At 44.3% G+C, this 19,481-nt stretch overlaps 1 long non-coding RNA gene across 1 annotated transcript in view; it reads right to left on the bottom strand.

The window, feature by feature from the left end:
- Window positions 1-922: 922 nt before the first annotated feature.
- LOC120323575 overlaps window positions 923-19,481 on the bottom strand; it is a 35,258-nt gene continuing 16,699 nt past the window's right edge. The window contains exon 3 of the long non-coding RNA XR_005564188.1: window positions 923-1,026. This is a non-coding gene — a long non-coding RNA (uncharacterized LOC120323575). The remainder of the gene's footprint in view (window positions 1,027-19,481) is intronic.

Here is a 19,481-nt window from a genome sequence, read left to right as displayed (position 1 = left end):
ACACATGCACTTACATACACAAGGCTCACATTATAAAAGAGTTTTTAGTCATTTCCCAGCAGAGGTCTGTCATCATAAATGATCACTAGCAACCTAAGAGCACCGCTTGCTTTGTGTATGGATACGCAGAAAAAGTCTTTGGGACAGAAAGATCAATTAAATTAAAATAATACAATGACATTTTTTGGAATAGTAACCTCTTTTTTAACTGAAAATAAGACTTTAAGAAAAGCACTTCATTTCCATATCATCATTTCTCCCAGCTGTACAATGGGATAATAACATTGCTTTATCTCACTAGGATTCTGTGAAGAAAATTCATTATTCTTGTGAAAGCCTCTACTACAAGAGATAAAGGGTTGTAGAAAAGCCTCTCAAAAACTAGTTTTGTTTGGGCTTATCATTAGTCATGACTAAAGTTTAATACATTCGTAAGTGCTTGCTGTCTTTGGCCCAAGTTCAAGAAAGGTGCAGTTAATGCAAAAACCCTAAGTTTGAAATTCTTAAAATAAAAAGGTGATGTTCCAATTCAAGAAATCAGTAACTTTGAGGTTAAGAAATAGTGCCTACATTTTCAAAATCTGTCTCTCTCCAAGCATCAGAGCAGCATTTGCTGGCACAAAGGGAGGAAGCACATTCAGAAAACTCAGTCTATGGCATTTCCATGGTGCTGCATAGACTTATTAGCTTATTGTGAGGAATTTTGTTAGCAGTAGAGCGAAGAATTCTGTTCAATGCTCTACTACTTCATTTTGATACATACTGGCAAGGATACATCCTGCCCCGGGCTGCTTCAGAGATACAGAGCCCTTCAATTGATGTTGCAGTTAAAGGCTCAGTCTGACCCTCTGGGAAGTATACAGTTACTTCTTCTTGGTTTTTTTTTACCTAAGTAGGGACGGTATCAATGTTCTCCAGCAATCTTCATCGCATGGCTTTTCACAGGAAGAAGAACAAAAGGTAGAACAAAAAAGTACAGGTTGTCAAAGATGCTGTCACTTGGAACATAGTTCTCCTGAGCTGTATCTTAAAGAGGAGATAAAAGAAAAGAAAAGAAAATATTTTATGTGTGTTTGAGATGAGCTCAACGCGATTCCTGTTGTTTCTCTGCTAAAACACATACTGACTAAAGCAACATAAAGCTCAAAATGCCATCTTTGAAAATAGTTAGACAAACATTACTTAGAGGCTTGTTTGGTTGGTTGTTTTTTAACTTTTCTTTAGCCTGTCAAACTCAAGAACTATCTCTCTCTGTCATTTGCAGACTCTCCCTCTGCCCCCTTGCCATTTACAAGGGTTTAGACAGCTATTGCGAGTCCTCTTCTCCTTTAGTTCTTCTGCTGTAAATAACAAGGTGTGGAGCAATGAACATCTACACATGCCACTGCACCACAATGCAGTAATGCATGAGGACTGCATGGCTTACAGAAAATTGATCCAGCTATCAAAAACTCATCTTCACTATGTGTCTATGCATCCCATGCACAAGTTACATGACAGTCACTCCTGCTCGTTCTTGATTTCACCCAGGTCGTATAGACTGTGTTTTACATGGATGTTATGTTTGTGTCTGCTCCTTGGCTAGCAGCAGGCAGCAGTCTGATCCTGTGGGCTGAAGTTCAATACTGTAATAGTCACAGTGCCTGAGAGGAGCATGGTGACCACCTCAAGAGACACTCCTGGTTACAAGCTGTTGCATCTGTGTTTTACGTCTGCAGTCTAATTTGTGTTCTACTCCACACCAACCCTGCTACACAGTTGAGGATTGTATTTTGAAAACAGTAAGGGGCAAATTCACTTCCGAACATCGATTCCCTTTTTAATCACAAGGAGGAAGAGAGCAGGAATCCTCCAGGAACTGGTACTCACACTCCACAGGCACGAAACCATGCAGCTAACAAGCAAACTATTCACCTCCCTAACTGGAAATGTCTAGTCTAAGCTACTTGTCTGGCATCCACCTGTAGTCAGCAAAGAATGAAAAACACTGAGGAGACTGATTTATCCAGTGCTAAAGCAGGTGTCTCAGAAAAGCAGCATGAATTGCCCTCTGGAGCTTATCTCCTCCTATTAATTATAAGGGTAGCCTGGAAAACTGGTTTAGAGTAGATACTGGACTTCCAGGCAGCTTAAGTTAGACAAGCTGACTTCCAGTACTGGTTGAAAGGAGACTACATCAGATTGCTCTCCACTCCTCCTATAGCAGGCTTTCTGCTGTGCAGAAACTTCAGGCAAAGCCCTGGCTTAGTTTAAGTCCTTGGCAGCTTTCTAACCAGACTAGGATTTCCCCCGTCATACCTGCTTCTGATTCCTGCACTATCACAGTCTCACAAAACTACCGAGTAGGAATCGCTGCAGTAAAACCCTTGTCCAAATATTTCACAGTGTAAGAAAAGAAGTCATGCATTTTTGAGAGGTTCAAAAATTCTGTTTCAAAGCTTCTCACAACCATGCCTTTACTTTGTAAAATGTTATTTTGCTTATCATAAAATAATGCCTTGATTGTTAAAGTGGGTCTTTTTTCACTCAACGCTGTAAAAAATGGAATGAGTATTCACCAAAAACCCAAAGACTATTTGTAATGTTGAAACAGGCTGTGGCAGAAATGGAGCTGCTCTGTGTTAATTCCCAAATACCAAGTTAACTTGGTATGGCTTACTGGAGAAAGGTGTGTAAAATCAACATAGAAATTGGGAAACAATGAGGAAAGCCAAGAAACAACCTCAGACATGATACCTCTTGACAAACACATGGGAGATTTACAAATGCAGGAAGAGGAAATGATAAAAGATTCCTGCAATAAAATACAATTCTATCTGCAGAGGGGGATAGGTTTTTCCCAGGCAAGTAAGGGACACAGACAGACAGAGGTTACAGCTCTAACCACAGCCATTAGGGCTGACAGCGACTCGAAAATCTGCTGACAGGTCACTCTGACTGCATTATCTCCCTACACCTTCCACTACACAACAAGCAACACGTTGTCCTCTTTAGTATATATGCCCCAACTCTCCAAGCTGACCCTGCCGAAAAAGACAAATTTTACACCAACCTGTGCCGCCTTACCCAAAAGGTTCCTGCAGATGGTAAGATCATTATCCTTGGTGATTTCAACACCAGAGTAGGAAAGAACTTTGAAGCCTAGAAAGGAGTATTAGGCAAGCATGGTGTTGGAAATTGCAACAATAATGGTCGACTTGTGCTAGAATTCTGTGCGGAGCAACAGCTCACCATCACTAATACTATCTTTCAGCAGAAAAATAGTCTGAAGACAACCTGGGTGCATCCTAGATCTAAGCATTGGCACCTCATCGATTTTGTCTTGGTGCGACAGAGATGTCTGCGATGTCCACCATACCCGCGTGATGCCCAGTGCAGAATGCCAAACAGACCATCGGCTTGTGTGCTGTAAACTTAACTTTAAACTTAAGTTCAAACCCAAAAGGGGCAGTATCCCAAGGAGGAGACTCCAAGTTAACAATCTCCAATCAGCCACAGTGAGAGACAGATTCCAGGCATATCTTCAAACTAGGCTTGAAAACCATTCCATAGATTCTATACATGCCTCTCCTGAAACAATTTGGCACCATATTAAAAACAGCATCCTGCAATCCTCTGAAGAATCCTTAGGGTTCTCCTTCCAGAAGAGCAAGGACTGGTTTGATGAAAACAATCAAGAGATCCAGGAATTGTTGAGGGAGAAGATATCTGCTCACCAAGCACACCTTGCACTGCCATCCTGTCACATAAGAAAAACAGCCTTTCGTCTTGCATGCAGCAAGCTCCAACAGAAACTCTGCGACATCCCAAACAAGTGGTGGATCAATCTAGCTGAAAAAACTCAATTATGCATAGATACAGGTGATCACAGAGGACTCTATGAGGCCTTGAAAACAGCATACGGGCCTACATACCAGGTCCAAAGCCCTCTACTCAGCGCAGATGGTCAGACACCTCTGACAGATAAAACCTCCATTCTGAATCGTTGGTCTGAACACTTTCGGACCCTTTTCAGTACTAGCCATGAAGTCCAAGACTCAGCTATTCAGTCCATCACACAACTACCGGTGAAGAATGAATTGGATATTGCCCCCACTTTAGGAGAAACCCTCAAGGCCATACAGCAGGTGAAAATTGGCAAGGCAGCTGGGTGTGATGGAATTCCACCCGAAGTCTGGAAACATGGAGGCCAAGCACTCCATGCTAAATTTCATGAGTTTGTGGTGCACTGCTGGGAACTAGGCGAACTACCATCAGACCTTTGTGATGCAGTCATCATCACTTTGTATAAGAAGAAAGGAGATAGACTGTTCAAATTACCGAATTTTTTGAACAGACTAATACCCGCTATAGCAGAAGAACTTCTACCTGAAAGCCAAAGTGGTTTCAGAACCAACAGGAGCACCACAGACATGGTATTTGTTCTCAGACAACTGCAAGAGAAGTGTAGGGAACAGAACAAAGGTCTCTATGTAACCTTTGTTGATCTCACCAAGGCTTTCGATACTGTGAGCAGAAAAGGTCTATGGCAGATTTTGGAACGTTTAGGATGTCCCCCCAAGTTCCTTAAAATGATCATCTCACTTCATGAGGATCAGCACGGCCAAGTCAGATATGGTGATGCACTTTCTGAGCCCTTTCTAGTAACTAATGGTGTGAGACAAGGCTGCGTTCTTGCACCAACCCTATTCACAGTCTTTTTCAGCATGATGCTCCAAAGGGCCACGGCAGACCTCGATGGTCAGGATGGTATTTACATTCGATACCGTACTGATGGAAGCCTATTCAACCTAACGCGACTGAAGGCCCACACCAAGACCTTAAACCATCTTGTCCGGGAGCTGCTTTATGCTGATGATGCCGCCCTCATTGCTCACACAGAAGCAGCCCTGCAGCATTTAACATCCTGCTTTGCAGACACTGCTGAGCTTTTTGGGCTGGAAGTCAGCTTAAAGAAGACAGAAGTTCTCTATCAACCGGCACCTCAGGAAGTCCCCCATCATCCCCACATCACCATTGGCCAATCAGAGCTCAAATCAGTCCAGCAGTTTAATTACCTGGGTAGCCTCATCTCCTCGGATGGTAAGATTGACAGAGAGATAGACAACAGGTTAGCAAAGGCATACAGTGCCTTCGGAAGGCTTTATAAAAGAGTTTGGCGAAATAAACACCTGAAGAAAAGTACAAAGATCAGTGTTTACAGAGCCATAGTGCTGTCTACTCTCTTATATGGATCCAAATCATGGGTCATCTACAGTCACCATCTGCAGCTCTTAGAACGCTTCCATCAGCGCTGCCTCCGTACAATCGTTAACATTCACTGGTCAGATTATGTGACTAATACATCTGTTCTAGAACAAGCAGCAGTCACAAGTATTGAGGCCATGTTGCTGAGAACACAGCTGAGTTGGGCAGGGCACGTCTCAAGGATGAAGGACCACCGCCTCCCTAAGATCTTGCTTTATGGTGAACTTGCCACCAGCTGCCACAAGAGAGGAGCCCCGAAGAGGAGATGCAAGGACTCCATGAAGCAATATCTCAGCCTTGGCCACACTGATCAACATAACTGGTCTACTCTGGCCTCCAATCAGGAGGTCTGGAGACACACTATCTTTAATGTTGATGATGCTTTTGAGAAAGCACGCAGGTTCGCTCTTGAGGAGAAAAGACAATGCAGAAAGAATCGTGCCTTGCAGAATATACTACCTAAGGAGTCTTTCTGCTGTGCCTTTTGCAACCGGATATGTCTATCTCATATTGGCCTCTTTAGCCATCAGCGCGTTTGTAACAAACGTGGGTAGAGCCTTCCCCAAATCTTCGTTCGCGAAGCCTAGCCATGAAGGGACACAGACAGACAGAGGTTACAGCTCTAACCGCAGCCATTAGAGCTGAAAGTGAACAGGAAGGCTATTTAGTACCTCTGTCAGCACTTGGCAGCAACCCAAGTAAGATAGACATGCAAATTGGCCTTTGTTGTTTTAAAATCCTCTTTTTTTTATCTTCTGTCTTTGCTGACTTATCTATACCCAGCAGGAGCTGGGTTAGCTATCAATCCTTACCCCAGCTATGGCCCTGATACCCATCATACACCTCTGCATCATGGTGGGAATTGCATCAGAGCTGTAGGTGGGACCCACACCTTCAGAGGGGCCTCCAGCCAGGTACTCGTCATCAGCATGCTGCAACACACTCCCCCAATCACCCAGATGTGAAGGACCAGGAAGCAGATTGGAAATGGCTTATAGTTAAATATGTTAATGAAAAGATGGAAAGGTGTGGTATTCCAATAAACAATGCCATTGACATGTTGTATGGAGAGGACAACTATGCCAGCCGACAAGATCAGGCTCTTGTGGATTTAAAATATCTGGACATTACAAAAGAGCTAGCAATGGAAGCCCTAAAAAGGTTGCTGATTCATATGTCCAAACACTTTCATTCACCCTAATTCATCAGGGCCCAAAAGAACCTTTTGTGGACTTTATAACCAGACTAAAGGAAGCTATAGCACGTCAAGTCCAGCAGAAAGAAAGGCAAGACATTCTGTTTAATAAGCTTGTGGTTGAAAAAGCTAACGAGGATTGCCAACAAGCCTTAAAAATGCTAAAAGATCCCACACTTCTGGAGATGATGGAAGCTTGTAAGAATGTGGGGTCTAATTCTCATAAAGCAAGGCTAATAGCTGAAGCCTTAGCTGGTCCACAAACCTGTTTTCACTGTGGTGAGACAGGACATATAAAAAAGAACTGCCCTCAGCTAACCACAAAACCGGAGCTTCCAAAGACACCATGTGTCCTAGTTAGGACAACTGAGACCAGTTCATCAGGGTATGGGTGTAACCCAAAACTGTGTATTCTATAGCCTTCCATGCCATTTCCCAGAAACTGTTATCAATGAACCATTTACACCATCTGCCCATAGAGCCTGACTCCTCAGGCTACAAACTAGGTGTTAAGAGGCCTGTGAGATAGGAGGATGCTCCTGTCCTCACACCCTTTGTGGAACTCCCCGCCCTGAGGGAAGCACTGAGCATCCCTGCCTGAACTGCACATATATAATCTTGGAGTCTTGGAACATTTTGAACCACTCTGTGGGATCCAGAGAAGGACTGCGGCTCATCGCTCTCAAACAGACTTGGACCACCACCCCTGACCCTAATACCCCAATCACCACCTTCTGGTCATCTCACACCTAACAGCACATGCAAAATCATTACAGTGACCCAACACAGCTAGCCCAGTTAAGCACTCACATTTTTTTTGTTTTTTGTCAAGCTTCCACCAAGGAACACCACGTTGTTCATGCCCCAGGGTACTGGGTTATACATTTGGGTTTTGTGGGTTAAGACCAATTGTTTGTTTGCATGATTGTACTTACTGTATTATTTTAGTAAATTGTTATTCTGACTTATAATCTCTCCTTTGAGTTGAGTTCATTTCCCCTGCTGGTTAACTCTTAAACCAGCACATTTTTGGCGCCCAACGTGGGGCAGAGAGAGAGAAGTCAGAATCACAATTTCACTTTAAGCATTTGTCTATTTGGATATAGAAACTCCCTGATCACCATGTTGTTTGATGCATTCACATGGATGTTGTATTTGAGCCTGTTCATATTTCCACAGATGGGGCACTATTTGCCTGTTTTGATGCTCTCTTTAAGACCAGGGAAAGGGATCCAAATTGCTTTATTAGTATATTATGTTTATGTCATTCTAACATCAGAAGCAATGAGTTTCATTGTAAATGTGTATTCAGTCCTGTTTGCCTGTCCTGGTTTGGGTTGCTACCTCTGGGGCCTCATTAAAAATCGTACCCAGCCCTTTGGGGGAACAGGGGGGGATGGTTGTTTCCAGCCTCTCACCTCCTTCTTCCCCTTCAGACCTGCTACAACAGTTTTTGAAAATATTGAGTTCCCTTTTGATGTTAAGGACAGCATAATGTTATTGTTAGTGTTGCTCTGTCTGCTCTGTACTGTGTACACCATGTTTAGGGTCAGAACAGGGCCTTCTAGGGAGGTTGTCTGGACACCTGCCCTGGGAGCAGATAATGCTGAGTGGCACGGGAAGTGGGAGGACATCAGCCAGTATTTGGAGAAGTTTTCTCCTCCAATGATCTGGAAATTCACCCCTGAACAACTGCAGGATCCTGTTAGCATGATAAGACTGGTGAAGGAAAAATGCTCTGGCAGCTCCAGAGATGGCCAGCTCACAGCAACCTGCTGGGCCCTGGCCACTGCCTACCGGACACTACTTGACATGGTACAGCACTGTCAGGGGGAGGAGAGAAGGACCAAATCCGCAGGCACCACGTCCACCCAAACCACAGCTGAGTCAGAGGGAGAAAGAAATAAACCAACCGGCACCGTGTCCACACAAACCATCGAGGAGCCAGAAGAACAACCAAAACCAATAGCAGTCGCCCCTGTCCAGAAAAGGAAATCAAAGACTAAATCAGTCCGTATAGCAAATGATGACGAAGAGGCAGGACCTTCACATCCACTGGAGGAGACAGAGCCAGAAATAATCACTCGGTCCCTATCCCTGGGTGAGCTACGCGAGCTCCGGAGAGAGTTCACACGACAGGCGAACGAGTCCATTCTGACCTGGCTGCTCCGAATCTGGGATGCCGCAGCTAACGATACAATCCTAGATGGGAGTGAAGCCAGACAGCTGGGGTCCCTGTCTCGAGATGTAGTCATTGATCAGGGGATTGGAAGGAGGCAGGAAACTCTCAGCCTCTGGCGGCGACTGTTGTGCAGTGTGAGGGAGAGATACCTTTGCAAGGAGGACCTCCACGTACAGCAAGGACAGTGGAACACGATGGAACAAGGTATCCGGTGCTTAAGGGAGTTAGCTGTACTGGAGATAATCTTTTCAGACGATGAAAGATTCCCTAAAAGTCCAGATGGCGTACAGTGCACCTCCCAGATGTGGTTAAAGTTTGCACGACTCGGGCCAGAAATGTATTCCCGCTACTTAGCAACGCTGCAATGGAGGGAGGGAGAGGACAAGGTGGGAGCATTGGTTAGTAAACTCAGGATGTATGAAGACACTGTCACCGCCCCATTACGAGCCCACGTCTCATCTGTGGAAACCAAACTGGCTGAACACGTCAGAAGCCTGGAAGAGAAAATTGAAGAGGGACACCAGAAGCTAAGAGAGGAAATTAAGGAAGGGATCTTCCATATCTCACCAGGACAAACAAGAGTCTCTGCTATTAGGAGCCAGCGTCCCCCAGCTAAGGAGAGAAGGTACACTCCACGTGGCGATCTATGGTTTTACCTCCGTGAGCACGGAGAAGATATGAGGAAGTGGGATGGGAAACCCACCCCTTCCTTAGCAGCCCGGGTACGTGAACTGAAAAGAGGAACAAGTACCACAAGGAACTCTTCAAGGGTAAACGCTGCTCCAGTCTCTCGTGGGCAAGACTCCAGACGGTACAGGAATGATGATACGTCTGATCCTCTTGAAGGGACCTCCAGGTCATACCCACAAGAAGAGCACAATGAGTACCATGACCAGGACTAGGGGTGCCCTGCCTCTAGCCAGGTAGAGGAGAGGGACAATCGAGTCTATTGGACAGTGTGGATTCGGTGGCCTGGCACATCAGAGCCACAAAGGTATAAGGCCTTAGTGGACACCGGCGCACAATGCACTTTAATGCCATCAAGATATGTAGGGGCAGAATCCATCTCCATTTCTGGGGTGACAGGGGGATCCCAACAGCTGACTGTACTGGAAGCTGAAGTGAGCCTGACTGGGAAGGAATGGCACAGACACCCCATCGTGACTGGCCCAGAGGCCCCGTGCATCCTTGGCATAGATTACCTGAGGAGTGGGTATTTCAAAGACCCAAAAGGACTTCGTTGGGCTTTTGGCATAGCTGCTGTGGAGACGGAGGAAATTAGACAGTTGAACACCTTGCCTGGTCTCTCAGAGGACCCCTCTGCTGTGGGACTGCTGAAGGTTGAAGAACAATTGGTACCGATAGCCACAGCAACAGTGCACCGTCGGCAATACCGCACCGACCGAGACTCTGTGACCCCTATACATAAGATGATCTGTGAACTGGAGACCCAGGGGGTGGTCAGCAAGACTCGCTCACCCTTTAATAGCCCTATATGGCCAGTGCGTAAGTCCAGCGGAGAGTGGAGGCTGACGGTGGATTACCGTGGACTCAATGAAGTCACACCACCCCTGAGTGCTGCTGTGCCGGACATGCTGGAGCTCCAGTACGAGCTGGCAGTCCAAGGAAGCCAAGTGGTATGCCACCATTGACATTGCCAATGCCTTTTTCTCCATTCCTTTGGCAGCGGAGTGCAGGCCACAATTTGCTTTCACTTGGAGAGGTGTGCAGTACACCTGGAATCGACTGCCTCAGGGGTGGAAACACAGTCCCAGCATTTGCCATGGACTGATCCAGACTGCACTGGAAAAGGGTGAGGCTCCAGAGCACCTACAGTACATTGACGACATCATTGTATGGGGGAACACGGCGGGCGAAGTCTTCGAGAAAGGAGAGAAGATAATCCAGATTCTCCTAAGAGCCGGTTTTGCCATTAAACGGAGTAAGGTCAAGGGACCTGCTCAGGAAATTCAGTTCCTAGGAGTGAAGTGGCAAGATGGACGCCGCCTAATTCCCATGGAGGTGATTAACAAAATAGCAGCCATGTCCCCACCAACCAGCAAGAAGGAAACACAGGCTTTCCTAGGCGCTGTGGGCTTTTGGAGGATGCATATCCCCGAGTATAGTCAGATTGTAAGCCCTCTCTTGATGCCAAATTTATGCCCCAAAGAAGGCGTAAAGAGACTGCTCAGAGACAGAGTTTTCAGTCTATAAGCAGGAGGTATTTATTTTCACGGCCGGGAAGCGGCCAGGTCGCCCTGGACAAACCGCTTCCCCGAGGAACTTACAATTTGAGCTTTTATACACTTTTTGCTAAGCAATTACATCACATATTATGAATATTCATTACATTGCAACATCTACTTTTAATATTCATAACAGGCGGAGTTGAGGCGGAGTTAGAGGCGTGGTCTTCAATTTGGGGAGAACTTTGGTGGTCGTTCCGTTCTTCCTTCATCATGAACCTGCTGTCCTCACCATCATCCTCCTCTTAAACTTTTGAACCTTCCCTAATTTGGGTAGTTTCCTCGTGCATTTGGCAGGGATTCCCAGTGTCTGGCAGAAGTCCCTGATTTCTTGGCTTATCCCTTTTCTTATCTCTCTTTGTTTTCTTCCATATGTCCTTTTTTGTGTGTGCTAGCATTTTCTGTTCAGGTTTATGTTCTTCTATGTCAGGGTGTCCCGTATCCTGGTGGATTTATTGTCTCCGCTATTTCCTAATACTGAGCCCTATGTGCTTTTGCTGAAAGCTTGCATTTGTGCTTAACTCTCTCTAATCCTTACATTGCTTTACTAAATTCATGTTTCAGGTGTTACCTGGCTTCACTCTACCTTGTGACACGGAAGAAAAATGATTTCCAGTGGGGCCCCGAACAACAACAAGCCTTTGAACAAATTAAACAGGAGATTGCCCATGCGGTAGCCCTTGGGCCAGTAAGGACAGGACAGGACGTGAAGAACGTGCTCTACACCGCAGCCGGGGAGAATGGCCCTTCTTGGAGCCTCTGGCAGAAAGTGCCTGGGGAGACCCGAGGACGACCGCTGGGATTCTGGAGTCGGGGATACAAAGGATCTGAAGCCAGTTATACACCAACTGAGAAAGAGATCCTGGCTGCCTATGAAGGAGTTCGAGCTGCCTCAGAAGTAATCGGCACCGAAGCGCAGCTCCTCCTGGCACCCCGACTACCAGTGCTGGGCTGGATGTTCAAGGGAAGAGTTCCTTCCACACATCACGCCACCGATGCCACGTGGAGTAAGTGGATCGCTCTGATCACGCAGCGAACCCGGATAGGAAACCCTAATCGCCCTGGGATTCTGGAAATTATCACCAATTGGCCCGAAGGTGAGAGTTTCGGACTATCCTCTGAAGAAGAGGAGGAGAAGGTGACACGGGCTGAGGAGGCCCCACCATATGACAAGCTACCAGCAGATGAAAGGCGATATGTGTTCTTCACGGATGGCTCCTGCCGCATTGTAGGGACAAACCGAAAATGGAAGGCAGCTGTATGGAGTCCCACACGGCGGGTTGCAGAAGCGACTGAAGGACAAGGTGGGTCAAGTCAGTTTGCAGAGCTTAAAGCCGTTCAGTTGGCTTTGGATATAGCTGAACGAGAGAAGTGGCCAAGACTCTATCTCTACACTGACTCATGGATGGTGGCCAATGCTCTGTGGGGATGGCTGGAGCGATGGAAAAAGGCCAACTGGCAGCGCCAAGGGAAACCCATCTGGGCGGCGGAGATGTGGCAGGACATCGCTGGCCGGGTAGAGAAGCTGAGTGTGAAGGTCCGTCACGTAGACGCTCATGTAGGCAAGAAACGGGCTAATGAGGAGCATCGTAACAACGAGCAGGCGGACCGAGCTGCCAGGATTAAAGTGTCTCAGGTAGATCTGGATTGGCAGCACAAAGGAGAATTATTTCTGGCTCGATGGGCCCATGATGCCTCCGGTCACCAGGGGAGAGATGCAACATACAGATGGGCTCGTGACCGAGGGGTGGACTTAACCAAGGACATTGTCTCACAGGTCATCCATGACTGCGAGACGTGTGCTGCCATCAAGCAGGCCAAGCGGGTGAAGCCTCTATGGTATGGTGGACGGTGGTCAAAGTACAGGTATGGGGAAGCCTGGCAAGTTGACTACATCACGCTCCCCAAAACCCGCCAAGGCAAGCACTACGTACTGACCATGGTAGAAGGGAGTACTGGATGGTTGGAGACATACCCCGTGCCTCATGCCACTGCCCGGAATACCATCCTGGGCCTTGAAAAACAAGTCCTGTGGCGACACGGCACCCCGGAGAGAATTGAGTCTGATAATGGGACCCATTTCAAGAATGGCCTCGTAGACACCTGGGCCAAAGAGCACGGCATTGAGTGGGTGTATCATATCCCCTACCATGCACCAGCTGCTGGAAAAGTTGAGCGGTGCAACGGACTGCTGAAAACCACCCTGAAGGCACTGTGTGGGGAGACTCTCAAACACTGGGAGCTGCATTTAGCAAAGGCCACCTGGTTGGTCAACACCCGAGGCTCCATCAATCGAGCTGGCCCTGCCCAGTCAGAACTTTTGCATACTGTAGATGGAGATAAAGTCCCCGTGGTACATATGAGAGGAATGTTAGGGAAGACTGTTTGGATTAGTCCCACCTCAAGCAAAGGCAAACCCATCCGAGGGATTGTTTTTGCTCAAGGACCTGGTTCCACCTGGTGGGTAATGCAAAAAGATGGGGAGACACGTTGTGTACCACAAGGGGACCTAATTTTGAGTGAGAATGGTCTGTAATGTTTCATTGTATATATATATATATATATATAGATGTATATAGTTTTAAAGGGATATAGTTTTTTAAAGGGGGTTAATTTGGGCATGACATGGATGGCATAGAATAAGGGGTGGATAATGTCCTAGTTAGGACAACTGAGACCAGTTCATCAGGGTATGGGTGTAACCCAAAACTGTGTATTCTATAGCCTTCCATGCCATTTCCCAGAAACTGTTATCAATGAACCATTTACACCATCTGCCCATAGAGCCTGACTCCTCAGGCTATAAACTAGGTGTTAAGAGGCCTGTGAGATAGGAGGATGCTCCTGTCCTCACACCCTTTGTGGAACTCCCCGCCCTGAGGGAAGTGCTGAGCATTTCTGCCTGAACTGCAGGATATATAATCTTGGAGTCTTGGAACATTTTGAACCACTCTGTGGGATCCAGAGAAGGACTGCGGCTCATCGCTCTCAAACAGACTTGGACCACCACCCTATACTGGACTCCAGTCACCACTTTGACCAGACTGCAACAGCTCTCCCCCCAGCATCTCACTGCAATCACCACTTTTGACCAGACTGCAACAGCTCTCCCACCAGCAGGTTCTTCCCCTCTCCCTTTACTTTGGACTCAAGCGGGGCCCAAGGAACACCACGCTGTTCATGCCCCAGGGTACTGGGTTATACATTTGGGTTTTGTGGGTTATGACCAATTGTTTGTTTGTATGATTGTACTTACTGTATTATTTTAGTAAATTGTTATTCTGACTTATAATCTCTCCTTTGAGTTGAGTTCATTTCCCCTGCTGGTTAACTCTTAAACCAGCACACCATGCAAGCGATGTGGCAAAGGCAGACACTGGACTAAGGATTGCGGGTCCCTCATTAATATCTATGGAGAGCTGCTACCCCCGAAAAAGTCACCTGACTTAAAGAGAAAAGTGACTTTTAATTCACTGCCAGACCTCAGACAGTGCACCTGTGAGCTGTCAGGAAACGAGGCAGCAAGCGCCAGGGGTGGCGTGATGACACAAACACCCCCTCAACTGCATTCCATCCTGTGCAGCCTGTCCTTTCAACAGGTGCCAGGAAACCACAGTAATTAGAATGGATTGTGTTAAATCTACCATTCCCTACAGTTCAACTTAAATCAGATAAACAAATTATGCAAGTTGTGCCCACACCACCTGACCCTGACCCTGAATTAGACCCAAATGAAACCTATCTGGTCATCTCACACCTAACAGCACATGAGAAAGGAATTACAGTATTACCAACATTGCTAACTGAAGTTAACAAACATAACATTTTTATTTGTATTTTTGTCTCCCTTCCACCTGTAGAAGTAAAGGACTGTTCTCCAGTGGCAAAGATGATCTCCACAACTTCTCTAATGAATCTCATGTCACGAGATGAGGAGCTCACAGTCAGCTATGAACTCCAAGTCAATTGGACGACAACTGTACAAGCAGAAAGACCATTTCTAACATGTTCTGTTTACTTTTCAGGATCTCGTAGTCCACAGAAGAGCACTATCACTGGGCTTTTAGACACCATGGAGCAGTAGCATCTCGGGCTAGAAACAATTTTTTAGGGGGGAGTCACTGAGCAGATACAGCTGTCCAAACTGATTTGGAAGATCCAGATCTGTCCTCCCCCAGGCCCATTTAAATAAACACTTTTTAACTTGCTTTGAAATTTTGCTTTCTCTGTTTGTATTGTTATTAACTATTTCTTGTGTCACAGCATGCTGTAAGAGGACTATCACAACAGATATTTTCTAGCCGTGCATCAAACAAACAAGAAAGGGTGAGATGTGAAGGACCAGGAATCAGAATGGGAACAATTTCAGAAGTGGAAAAATATGTACAGCGTTTGAAAAGACTTTATGATACAGACTTTACAGTTATTATGTATATACACATTGTATGTTTCCCCAGAATTTGTATCTCCCGGGCATGCCCAGGCTTGTCCAGTTCCCTGCTTCCCTGCTGATTGGCTGGAGAAGCTGCAGAGAGGAGACAGCCTCCATTTGCCCTTTCCTTCCCCAGTTCCTCCCACGTTCCTCCCCCTTTGCCTGTGTCCCTATCCCAATTTGTTCCCCCGTTTGTCTGTCTCATGCTCCACCCCATGTTCTGGCACTTTCCCCATCTGAACTGATAAAAAATCCGGTGCACGCCTCAATAAAGCATTCCATCTGCACCCCTACCTTGTTTCCTGAACCCATCCGTGCTCACCCTACCTTGTCTCCTGAACCCATCCATGCTGTGCCACAGCCCCATCCCCCTTGGACCATGGCACCCAGATTTTGGCCACCTCAAGACATGAGCAGAGTTTACATTGACCCTCAATACGCTGTGCTGGGCATGCCTAAGAGAAAAAGGGATGAGCGATTCAACTAACTACAAAGAAATTAATTGTAAATATATAAGGGTATGTATGAAATACATAAAATACACATATTGCATAAATATATTCCTGTGTATCTAGAACTATCGGAAAAAGATAAATATACCCAAAATTTTATGAAGGGTAAATAACAGTATCTCCTTCTCTCTCAACACATACTTTGCCCACCAGTTTCAACGTGCCTCTGCCTTCCACCCCTTCATGGTAATCAAACACACTTCAAACAATAAGTCAATGTTCAAAACAGCCTTGCCAAGGGCAAATAATATTAGTCCTATCTTGTTATCGCAGAGATGAAGTCACACATAGGTTGTCAGTAGTCACCAAGACAAGCTGGAGGATATCTCTGGTTTGATCTCAGTCTGTTTTTTGCCCAAGCCTGTATGGTCAAAGTGCCCTCTCCCCAGTTGAAAAGGTGCTACTCAGAAGAGTATGTGAGTGGGGCTTCACTGAGCTTTGAGCACACACCAGTCAGAGGCATGCTTTACTGCACTCTGCACAGCTAACTGCATGCATTCAAAAGTCACAAATTATCTCTACTACAGTTTCCAAGGAATAATACTGGCCAAAAAAACCATTATATTTTTAGCAGTCTCATGAATGCTTGTTTCTTTTATTTAAGTCTGTGTTTCTGAGACCACAAGGTGCACTAGAGTCAAGTTATCAAGGGTTTCTGAGGTACCATGAGAGCTATAAACCTGTGCTTTTAAAAATGAAATATGAGCTATGGCCCCAGAATCTGGGACTTCAAGGGGAAAAAAAAAAAAAAAAAACCAACAACAACAAATATCATGAGACTCCATTAAAATCAAAAACTGGCAATACTGTGACCCTGAAGTGACATGGAAAAGTCAGCACTATTTCCCGGTACAGTGAGACTCATATTGTTAACTTTTGAAATGCTTTTTAGAACAATCTGGGGCCAAATTAATTGCTGACATAAGTAATTTCACCTGAATAAGGTAAAAATTCACCTAGATAAAGAATTTCACCAGGTTTGTCTATGAAAAACATTGGCACTGGGTGTTTTTTCACTGTCCATTTGAGTAGAGCACAGGCAATTTTCATATCAGCAGGGTATCTTTTCTGGAAAAAAAAGGAGATGGCAGATTTTGGAAACAAAATTACTACTTGCAACTGTGACAGATACCATGGTGACGCTTACAAGAATTTTTCCTATTAAGCTTTAGCAAGTGCTAATGCCACGATAAATAACCTTTCATACAGGGAGGCTTCAGAAAGAAGAAATAAGGAATGATGCAAGTAATTCTAAAAGTTTAAAAAAGGATTTTATTGCTTCAAACTTAAACCAATAATGTAATAGAAACAAAAAAAGTAGTTGAACTATATGGAATTACTTACCAGAGTATCCTCATTCCTAATCTATAATTTATATGCAGATTTATTTTACATTTCTGTAAAAGTAATTAGATGCACTTGGACTCCAAATGAAAAATATTGGATTACATATAAGGCAGCACAGAAGTATCTGAGGTTAGATAACACTTCCAATGAAATGCTTATGAATCTTTTTCATACCCAGTAGACAACAGGGGATTTTCCTCCCTGTTTCCCATTCTACTGAGGCTTCAATCCCTCTTTCCCTGAGAAATTTAGCTTCATATGGACAGAAACAAAGAATTCTGAAGGTGGAAAAAAATATAAAGTCAACTTAAGTGTTTTTTCTACAGATGAAATGTGCAGCTCAGTTTACAGAGGGATTTTGTAATATCAAGACCCAAAGAGATCAAAAGTAATAACAAGGAATCTCTCAGAGTCTGTGGTGGCATGAAGGGATTGTGCATTAGGGAGAAAATTTACATTCTGTTTGTTGACGTTTTGTAGATTGAGCTATGCCAGAGGGATATAAATCAATGAAGATGCTGCTTTAGTATTTAAGTCCATTATTATTACAGTCCAATATGTTTTAATCAGAATAAGTTTTTTTAAAAAAGAAAAAAGAAAAACATGTTTAATTTTTTAAATTCTTTAAGACAAGTTCCATTCCCTACTGCACACATACATATATAATCTGAACGTTTTCCATTTTCAGCTGATCCCACTCAGTCATAGGTATATACATAAATATGATAGATTTTTACCAGTGAATACATATAAATCCTTTGTTAGGATGGCAACTGTGTAACCAGAATCTGTAACTATAGCTAGAATTTCCCTACAGAAGAACACAGATTCCCTGTCCTTGGGTAGCTTCATGGCAGTCCTTTAATCTCCCTTCTAAGCAGTCATCATTTCAATCTGAGCACTGCATTCGAGGTTAAGACAGAAAAAACAAGCCATGTGGTCTTATGGTCCAGGAAATATTTGCTATCTCAACAGGTTATAGTTGGGATACAAATAGAAAAGGAAAGCATAATCAAAACATTCAAAAGGAAAAGTATAAAATATTCCTGGGCTAACATGCTAGGTTGTTATATTTCTAGGGTATACTGATATATGTACCAAAACAAATGTCTAAATCCTTTTGAAGTTAACTTTAGGATTCATGAAACAACTACCAAAGTTAGCAGCTAAGATGTCCTCAGTCTATAGTAATGTTTACAGATAGAAAAGAAACCAGAAAAAAAAAAGAAAGATAGATAAACCTGAAAATAGTGACTACTGGATGCTTGTATCCAACAGAGTAAAGAAGGAGTTCATGTAATAAAGCAGTGTAAAGGTTTTCAGTTCAGAAAGGAGCACTTGGAGGATTTAAGTAAACAAGAGTTCAGTCCTAAAGGCAGAACTTTAATGGAAATCAAGGAGAACCTGACGTGTATAAGGCTTACAAAAACAAGAAGCTACCAAGAAAAATGGGAAGAAAGCTTTAAAATCCACCACATTTTTCAACTCCATTAAGAGTCTCTAAATTTACATGTTAAACCAGAAAGAATACAGAGAATAAAACGTAATTATGTAATTATGTAGGACAAACAAACCAGACAAGCAAAACAGCAGGATTGATTAAAAAAGATTTTAAAATACCTTTTAAAATACATTGGGTGAAAGAGGCCCACAAATCCAGAAGGCTGAAAAAACATGTAGAAATGCACCAGAAGATATTTCTTTAGAAATTTAAATAAAAAGCTATTTTAATTATTAAAATGGATTCAAAGCTTTCTGAAGCATCACTGAGCACCACTGCATTATATATGAAAGAGAGATGGGAGTGTAGCAGAACTCAGACAGTATCAGGAAGGATTCAGACATGCCAGTAGGAAAAAATAGGGTGATTTTCTACTCATATGGACAAGCACGGGCGTAGACATGTGGAACACAAAACAGTGTATTGCCTGCCTCTTCTCATGTTATTAAAAAGAACTATGGCTCTGCTAAAATCAATGGAGCTGCAGCGGTTTAAAACAACAGTTTTTCTTGCTGTGTAGCAGTATGGTTGAAGGGTTCCCTTATGCTGAAGGAAAACACATTTCTCCCTCATATTCCATTGAAGAAACATTTCCAGCATAACCCATCTTTATAAAAATACCTCCATGGGAAACGGGGAAACTTAATCAACACTGATGAAAAGAGGTTCTTCCTTCAGGAGAACACCGTGCAAGCATGTGAATGCATTTCTCTTGCTCTCTTTTACTTCTGAAACATCTTTTTTTAGGATTTTTAGGGTGAGTCATAGGTGTATCACAGGTAGGCCACATCCTTGAGCCCTGGGCAGTAGCTTAGCTAA

Source organism: Pipra filicauda, unplaced genomic scaffold, assembly GCF_003945595.2.
Source record: "Pipra filicauda isolate LSUMZ 115617 unplaced genomic scaffold, ASM394559v2 scaffold28_size6257848_pilon, whole genome shotgun sequence".
NCBI lineage: Eukaryota > Metazoa > Chordata > Aves > Passeriformes > Pipridae > Pipra > Pipra filicauda.
The sequence above is the reverse complement of the archived record's forward strand: the minus strand, read 5'-3'. Positions and strand labels throughout refer to the sequence as shown.